The sequence below is a fragment of the Triticum aestivum genome, chromosome 3A (genome assembly GCF_018294505.1).
Source record: "Triticum aestivum cultivar Chinese Spring chromosome 3A, IWGSC CS RefSeq v2.1, whole genome shotgun sequence".
NCBI classification, from domain to species: Eukaryota; Viridiplantae; Streptophyta; class Magnoliopsida; order Poales; family Poaceae; genus Triticum; species Triticum aestivum.
This window is the reverse complement of record NC_057800.1, coordinates 690,293,304-690,303,086: the sequence shown is the minus strand read 5'-3', so window position 1 is coordinate 690,303,086 and position 9,783 is coordinate 690,293,304.

Genomic DNA, 9,783 nt, shown 5'->3' with positions numbered 1-9,783 from the left:
ATATTTGTGTTTTTAACATATTGAATTGAATTAGTTTTATTTTTCTGAATTTTTTGATATATTATTTGTGTTTTTAACATGTTGAATTGAATTAGTTTTATTTTTCTGAATTTTTTGATATATTATTTGTATTTTTAACATTTTGAATTGAATTAGTTTTATTTTTCTGAATTTTTTGATATAATATTTGTGTTTTTAACATATTGAATTGAATTAGTTTTATTTTTCTGAATTTTTTGATATATTATTTGTGTTTTTAACATATTGAATTGAATTAGTTTTATTTTTCTGAATTTTTTGATATATTATTTGTATTTTTAACATTTTGAATTGAATTAGTTTTATTTTTCTGAATTTTTTGATATATTATTTGTGTTTTTAACATATTGAATTGAATTAGTTTTATTTTTCTGAATTTTTCGATATATTATTTGTATTCTTAACATTTTGAAAAAGAAAAAGTATTTTAAGAATACCTTTAGTCGCGGTTGGCCTGCCCAACCGCAACTAAAGGTCGTTGCGCGTGGGAACAAAAACCCGCCGAAAAAGCCCTTTAGTCGCGGGTCGCCTCCCCAACCGCGACTAAAGGTTACCCTTTAGTCGCGGGTCGCCTCCCCAACCGCGACTAAAGGTACCCTTTAGTCGCGGGTCGCCTCCCCAACCGCGACTAAAGGGGGGGGGCGCTATAAGTACGAGGGCCCCGAACCCCTTCTCGTCTTCTCCGAATCAACATCGCCGCCGTCGCCCTCGCCCTCGACGCCGCCCGCCGTCGCCCTCGCCCTCGACGCCGCCCGCCGTCGCCCGCCGCCCCCTCTCGCCCACGTACGGTGCCCGCCGCCCCCTCTCGCCCTCGTACGCCGGCCGCCCGCCGGCCTCCCTCGCCCACCGCGCCGCCTCTCGCCCGCCCTCAACGCCGCCGGCCGGCCTCGCTGCCCTCAACACCGCCGGCCGGCCTCGCCGCCCTCAACGCCGCCCCCCAATCCACCTCAGGCCGCCGGCCTCGCCGCCCTCAACGCTGCTCTACAGAGAGCGATGATCGAGATCGTGGAGAGAGAGAGAGAGAGAGAGAGAAAGAGAATTTTTTTTGTTCTTTTTAATTTTAACTAGTTAATTAGTTTAACAAAAACGGTAAAATAACTTAAAACTTGATAATTAACAAAAAAAACCGTAAAATTTGATAATTAACAAAAAAAACGTATATACGGAGAGGGGGCGGCGATGCGCGCGGTGTTTTTTTTAGGGATCGAGAGGGGACGGAGAGGGTTATAAATGTGTGTTGTCCTCGCCTCCCTCTCCGTGACGCCGTCGTCTGCCGCCCCGTCTCGCGCTCTACCGCGACACCCTCTCCCACCCCTTCCTCGCCCCCTCCTTTTGCCACCGCCCTTTCACCACCGCCACCGCCACCGCCCCCTTCTTCACTTAATTAATTTGTTTTTACTACATGTTTTCAGGACTGACATAATGGCGGACGATAGAGCTGACCCGATTATGGACAACTATGATCCGGACGGTGAAGCACATATGTTCGGCATCATAAACGGCGATATTCTATATGTGCCGACCGGACAAGAAGAAGATGATATCTCTTCTTATCTGAACCTTGACGGTGAAGATGAAGGGCGCCGTCAGCAAGATGATGCCGAACAAACGTCGATAAACGACGATCTTCAAATGGAAGTAGCAACCACCTCCGGCGCCGAGGTATATATATATACATTGAGCCTCTGGTGATACAAACTAACTGATTTGAATAAATATGTGTGGACTAACGCGCGCGACTCTCTTTCTTATTTTAGCCCTCGGCCGGATCGTCGAAACAATCGAGTACGTCGTCAAAGCGTGGCGCAACCAAGACGGTGAAACAAGGAGAAACATGCACCATCGAGGTTGTCGACAGTGCAACCGGCAGGCCGCTGGAGCCCCGCAAGAACGCCACCAAGTTTGTCAACCAATGCGGAGCCATTGTTAGAGACAACGTCTCGATCACCGTCCAGGAGTGGAATAAGCCAAAGAAGGCACGAATTGCTGGTTTCACTTTTGTCGATAAGAGAACAAAAAAAGATTGCTTCAAAAAGCTTATGGAACATTTCGTTCTACCTCCGGAATACAACAAATTCGATGAGGAGGGTAACAAGATTGAGGAAAACAAGGAGAGGAGGAGGCTAGTCAAACAGTTCGCTCTTCATAAGATGGCCGACGCATTCCGGAAATTCAAGCAAAATCTAGCCCATGACTTTGTCAAGCAGAACAAGACTCCGGATTTCAAAGGACAATATGAGAAACTGAAACATGATTGGCCAGAATTTGTGAAGCAAAAGAAATCGGAGCAGTTCATTCAAATATCGAAAAAAAATAAGGAAAATGCGGCTAAGAAGGAGTACAATCATATTATGGGGCCAGGAGGGTATCGCCTTTGGGAGCCTAGGTGGGAGAAGATGGAGAACAAGCTGAGGGCGCGAGGAATCCGTCCAGGTACGGAGGGATGGGACCCAAGGGCCAAAAGCTGGTGGTACGGGCATGGGGGAACGCTGAACCCGGAGACAGGGGACTGTGTTTACCGGGGCAAAATAATTAAACCCACCCAAGCCCTTATTGACGCAATGAGGGATGCTCAAGAGGGGAAGATCAAGTTCAACAGAGAGAACGACGCGCTGACAAAAGCCCTCGGGAATCCTGAACACGGAGGACGTGTACGAGGCATGGGGCACATTCCGTGGAAAATAGGGTTCCCCCAGAACGATGACCCGTACGGTTACAGAAGCCGGAAGAGAAAGATGGATCGGGAAGCAGATGTTGTGGCGCGGTTGGCATCAGAAATGGATGTGATGAAGAAAACCGTGAGTGTACTAGTAGCCGAACGAGATGCAGCTCGGGCGCAGCATGAAGATCATCCAGCGGATCTCAGAAGCCAGCAGCGGAGAAGCAGTGTGGCTTCCACGGAGGCCCCACCGGCTGGTGCAGATGCACCGACGATCGAAATTACTGCACCGGAGCCTCTGGTGGTCGAAATTACTGCACCGGAGCCTCTGGTGGTCGAAATTACTGCACCGGAGCCTCCTCGCTACCCCGTGGACGATATAAAGGAGATGAAAGAATGTCATCTGTATTATCCTATCGGGAACATGTCCGTGAAGGTAGCCATCGGCAGTGCTTTACCATGTTTACCTGGAGCACTCCACCACAACACCCCCATTCAAGATGGCTATGCTCGTGTCACGGTGGAGGACATAGTCCAAGGGTTTGAGGACCTGGAGATTGACATTGCTACACCTGAAGGGGAGAAAAGACTTGGAGATGTCAAGCGCCATTTCATTCTATGGCAAAAGAAGTTTATCAAGTTTCCAGGCGAGGCGCCAAGGATAACAAGTCCACCCCCCTACGGTGGTGGCGGTTCACCTACACCTCCGTCACGTCAGCCGACGCCCCCCAGTCCACAACGTCCGGCGGGTGATCAGACGCCGCCCCCAGTCCTCGTCCGGCGGGTGATCAGACGCCGCCCCCCAATCCACCTCTGGCAAAGAAGCAGAAGCAGTCCTGGATTATTAACCCGGACCCTTATGTACCTAAGACCACAAAGGTACCACAGCCATCATTGAAGCCTCTCCCCACAAGGCCTTGGGAACGAAGTGCCGAGGAAATTGCCGCGGCTGCGGCTGCTGATCATGAGAAATGGAAGGCGGACTGCAAGAAGAAAAGAGAGCCCGAGCCCAAGCCAGTATTTTCTGATGAGCAAAAGAAGTGGGCTAAGTCATTTTTGAGCACACCGTCCCAAGCCGCGAAGAATCTGCCTGACGACTATGCACGTGAACTTCGTAGGCAGGCACTCATGTTGAAGGAGAAGAAAGAGCGGGCGGAGAACCAGGAGAACAAAGCCTTGGAGGAGGCCGAGAAAACGGAATTAGAAAGTAAAAAAAGCGGGAAACGAGTTGCCCAGCTCGGGGAACAAAGTAAACAATCGATTGCCCCGCTTATAGTGAAAGCCGCCGGTCCGGATGACCCCGATATCATAGCAGCTGCGGCAGCACATGGATTGACTGTAACGAGTGCCAGAGAACAAGCGGCCAACTTAGGTATTACTCTTCGTGAACTGTTAGGCCTTGATGAGGCGCCAGTGAAGGAGGTAGTAATTACATATGTGAAGAATGGGCCTCTCGTCGAGCCTGCGCAGGAACAGGATCTACCTCCACAAATGAAAGGTCTGCTGAAATGGTAACAAGGGTTACATAAAAAATAAAAACGCCAAAGAATATATTTATGCGGAAGTTAGATATGAGCATCACTTCAAACATTACTATGTACAAATTCATCTGAGTGAATTGTTCCAGCTTTTCAATCTGCGCGAGCTCGACAAATCTATCATCAGTTGCTACGTTCTGTAAGTGATTTATTTCTACCCCATCTCGTTCATATTGCCTGCACTATATATATGTCCTAACTATATTGTTGTGTCCGCTATTATACATGCAGAATGAAGATTAAGGAATGCAGAGTAAGGAACATCCATGATGTTGGGTTCATTGACCCACACATCATTAATGGATATGTGTTGGAGCATCACCCCGCCGACATGGAGGCAGACCTGTGGCAGTTTCTTACAAAGCAGGAACTCAAAAGTGATATTCTATTTCCTTACCATTTTGGGTGAGTGTTTCTGTCTTGAGCACATTCTCTTTTGTTTACTCCATGCATGGTATGTCGCCGGCTAATCGATGAGTTATGCATGACGTACTGTGCATGTATCATGTCCGCAGGTTCCACTGGATTCTGCTAGTAATTAAAGTTGACACCTCAGAATGTCTCGTCCACGACTCTCTGAATAAGGATCCAAAGCTTTGGGTCGACATGAGAAGAATGCTGCAGAAGTAATTATTTTCATTCATTTGCGCTCTATATCGATCGGCCTATTTCGTTCATTTCCTAATATCAAGTAACTAATAACTCTCTTGTTCATTTAATTTTCTTTGCCTCGTAGGGTTTGGAGACGGTTCGTAGATACAAAGGTCGGTGAATTCAAAAAAGAGCTAGAATTCAAAAGGGCAAAGGCTAAGAATGGTGAGGATATTCAGCCAGCGGGGACCAATCTATGTGCATACTATGTCTGTGAGATGATCCGGAGATACACCTCTGAGCGGGTTCCGAGTGATACCAATGCTCAGAGGAATAACCTCCGGATGATGCTTAGTCCAGAAGCTCGCTTCCGACCACTTCAAGAGGAACTAGCTGGATGGTTCAGGAGGGAAGTCCTCCATCCTAAAGGAGAACACCATTACGAGGACGTAGAACTTTATATGCATTAAATTATGTATGGAAACTTGTTCAAAATTGTATATGGTCATCCGATGATATTGAATATATATTGTATATTCCTCTTGAATTCTTTTTGGTTCTAATTTCAAATTTGTTTGAAATTGTACATTCATATGCATGTATGTAGTACCGTAGAATATGTGAAACTCCTTCAAAATTAAAATAAAGCACAAAAGAAATAAAACAATACAAATTAAACAGAAAACAGGTTTAAGGGGGGGGGGCTAAAACCCTAAACCTGCGGCGGCCTTTAGTCGCGGTTGGCCAGAAGAACCGCGACTAAAGGTCCTCCGCCCCGACGGCCACCTGGCGCCCACGTGGACGGGCCTTTAGTCGCGGTTCTTAAGCAACCGCGACTAAAGGGTGGGTCCTTTAGTCGCGCCCGTTCGGTCGCGGTTGCGCAACCGCGACTAATGGCAGTTGCGAACCGCGACCAAAGGCCCTTTTTCCACCAGTGTGCAAAGAAAAGCCATCATCGCATGAACATACCTGCAAACCTTGGTCACCATCAAAACACAGATGGTAGGAATCTATGTCCACGAGCCATCTATGCCGCCGTAGAACTCTAAACCTTACATATCTACCCGTAACATTGCCGGAGAGGCATACGGGGAGGGGTGAACTCACATGCTCAACATCGACAATGGGAATGGTGGAGAACATCGGCTCGCCCTAGCCACCTCTTAGGGGCAGAGCGGGAGGGAAGGAGAAAAAAATGGTTTCCATGCGTACTATAGACCCAAAGTGGTCGGACCCTTTCCTGGACCCTGCGCAAGCGGGAGCTACATGCACCAGGTTGCCTTTTTTTTTCCATGTGCCGCAGTTGTACATACATGTTTTCTCCTTTCTTCTTTTCAGATCAATAAATTATACCATAAGGTTGTAATGCCAATTTCCTAGATTCCACAAGAACCCACACTTCAGATATTGCAATTGTGGACAAGATCGGCATTAGTTTAGCGTTTAGTTAACGGATGCGGAACATGGGGGCCAATGCACCCGAATTGAAAAAGCAATTTTAAGACAAATAAAAAGAGTAAAAAATTCTTAATTTTATTTGTAACAAACATGGACAAGAGCAATATCGTGTGAAAAGTTTCATAGAGGAATGACTCTTATGGTATACCAAAAAAATGTCAATAGTAACTTTTTATATAGTATCGATTTTTTTGGTCCAGTATATATACCATGGAAGTAATTCCTTTGGGGACTTTCCACGCCAGTATTACTCTAACGCTGCGTTTGGATGTCTGTATTGGGGTTCCCAATTGGATTTAGTATTCCCCAACCACCAATTCGAGTGTTTGGCATGCCAATGGAAACAACAGTCTGAAATCGATCCAATACAGCGATGAAATCAGTCCCACGCGCCGAGGCCTCCCACGATACGGAGCCCAACCCCTCCGATTTGTCCTGTATTCATGCCTCCCGCAAAAGAAAATGTTTCGCGGCCCGTCTTTTCTCCTTCGCTTGATCGAAGCAGCCACTCCCCACCCCGAGCAACGAGAGGCGGCGGCGCCGGCAGCAGCAGCGCCTAGGAAGCAACCGATGGCGGCCCTCCTCCTCACCCCTGCCGCCATTCCTCCTCCTCATGCCCTTTGCCGGCCCTTCTCCTCATCTCCTCGTCATCTCCTCTGCCACCCCATGAACATAGGGCCGCCGTATCTCCTCTGCCCATGGGCCATGGCTGCCATGGCCTGGCTCTCCCCATCCGCCGCTGCTCCTTCTCCTGTTCCCCACTGGACCCCCTCTTCCTGTGCCGACGGTTCCCCATCTTCCTTTCCGTGGTAAGCCGCCAAATCCCCTCGTCTGCCCGCCAAGAAGAAAATTTCATGTATTTACAGTCATTCTTCTTCTCATGAATACCAGCCTTATGTAACAGTGTTACATTTTCTTCTTGCAAGATAAATTTTAATGCTACATTATCAATTATACTCACACACTGTATACATTTTGATTTGATGCATAACGAAGATGCAATTCCATAGTTTGCCATCCAAACCAAATTTGGTATTGAAACCTCCTTGCCATTACATGAGCCAATTCCATGAGAATCCAAACAAGCGAATTCGTATTCGTGTCCATTACAGTTTCCTCGCTAAATTGGAATTCAAATCAATTCAATACGGAGGTCTTCAATACAGACATCCAAACACAGCGTAAGTCATGTTTGTTACAAAAAAAGTTTCTGGATTTTTTACTCTTTTTGACATATTTTTAAAAAAAGTCCAATTCGGGTGCAATGGGACCCAAGATCTATTGGTTATTTCCGTTAATTAACGGCATGGCAAGATCACAATTAAGTGAAATTCAGTTAAATCCTACTCAGCTGTGTTTTGCCTTTTTAGCAGTTCCTTTTTTTTGTTCTTTTCTCAATTTTGTTTTGCGGGGACGTGCACCTACAATTTGCATGTGGTCAATGAGAGACGAGATTGTAATTGCGCGCAGCCGACGAGAAATGTGTAGCTATAGTTGAGTGGTGGACGAGGGATGTGGATTATAGTAATGTGTGGCTACCTAGGGATGTGCATCTAGGAGTTACTCTCTCCGTTAGTACAAAATCGAGTCATCTATTTTAGAACGGAGGGAGTACACATGAGGCGAGGGGGTGTGCAATTAGGATGGACAGAACCCCCCTACCAACCCCCAACAACCCCATAGCCATGTATGGCCGGCGAGGCTTGCAACACCAGTCACATATACAAATGTGAGGGCCGAACTTGGCAACTGTTCAAAAGAAAATGAAAATGTGAAAGGAAAGAACAAAATTGTGAAGCTAAAAAAGGCAAATCTAATTTGGTAACAGAAAACATAGAGAAAAAATTCATACAAATCTTCCCATAAAAACCGAATGGTTGCATCATTCATTGAGATTTCACTAATTCTCAACCCAACTAGAATAAAAAAACACTTTTTCCTCAACCGATTGAAACTTAATTAATCACGGACTAAAGTGAGACATCCCGCAAAAAAAAGGACTAAAGTGAGACATAAATAATGGTGGACAAGCACCAGCCCCTGTTATTATCTCTCTGTCTTTTTTTTCCCCAGCTAATCAAGCGGAAAGAAGCGACGAAGAGAGAGCTGCTCTTTTGTCCTGTGGCCATGGGTAGAGGTTGGGGCGAGCTAGAGATTCCTGAAACTGAAAGGGACGCGGTCGACCACACGCGGAAGTGAAATGTGTAGGCTTCTTCCTCCCCATGGTGAGCAGAGTATTAAAACAGACATTCACAACGTAGAGGAGATATGGGCTACGTGTGTGACTCATGGCGTGCAGGCTTGGTATGCATGGGAAAATCACGTGTTTTTTCCATGCCAAACCCGGGTGTCCGGCGGGAAAAAATCGAATGCGTGAACGTGATCTGATGGCATTGGCATTCCTTGTGAAACTGATGGCGCTGGAAAAAACCCATGGGTGAAAGCATCCTTTTCTTGCTTTTCCAGAGTGAGAAACAGCAGGAGCTAGAGTGGCTTTGGGTGACCTAAAATCTCTTGGCATTGAAGTGTGCACCTATAGCTCACTCTTTCTGCATCCATTCCAGCCGTTGACGGCTACAGCTTTGTTCTGTTGTTCATCAGCACAATATGCTCTCCTGCCAGACTGCCATGACCAACACACAGATTAGTTAACTCCTCAGCAGTCCAAGGGGTTGGTTCACTTTTGGTTGTGCTACCTTTGTTTTCCTCTTCTTTTTCTGACCTTCCGGTGCCAATTAGAATCAGGAGTATGGTGTGTCCCATGGATACACGTACCTGTAAAATTTTCTTTCTTCTTTCCAGAGCAACAAAATATACCATGCATCAAGCTGCAGCTCAAGTTCTCCCTGATTCCAGATGAATCCACACTTTAGCTTTTGCAATTGTGGGCAAGCACGCCACTAATTTGCTGTATAATTTAGTATCATGGACTAAACTAAAGAGAGACATAAATAACTACCATTTGGACACCTCAGCACCGTCAAAAGGCGGTCTAGAGGCCGGAATAGATGCTTTCCTCCCCTCCTCCATGCAAAAACAAAGGCATATCATATCATAACATCTCTCTCTCTCTCTCTCTCTCTCTCTCTCTCTCTCTCTCTCTCTCTCTCTCTCTCTCTCTCTCTCTCTCTCTCTCTCTCTCTCTCTCTCTCTCTCTCTCTCTCTCTCTCTCTCTCTCTCTCTCGCACACACACGCACCCGTTCGACTTTGTGACGAAACAAAACTCTTCCTTTGTACAGGGGAGCGAAAGCGGTGGCCTTTCTTTCGCGCATTTGGCACGATAAAGGCGGCCACTATGCACGACTAATCTATCACTCCGTCCATGCCCGGTTGCCTACACCACCACAACACTCCAGAGAAGAGGCAAAGAATCTTAGCAAGAACTCCACAGGAGGAATTCTCCTGGTGTGTTATATAAGATTATATTTGGTTTGTGTGCTTGCGCGTCGTGGTTTTGTGCCGTCGCCTTCCTGGAATCTAGCTATCCTCGCTAGCTT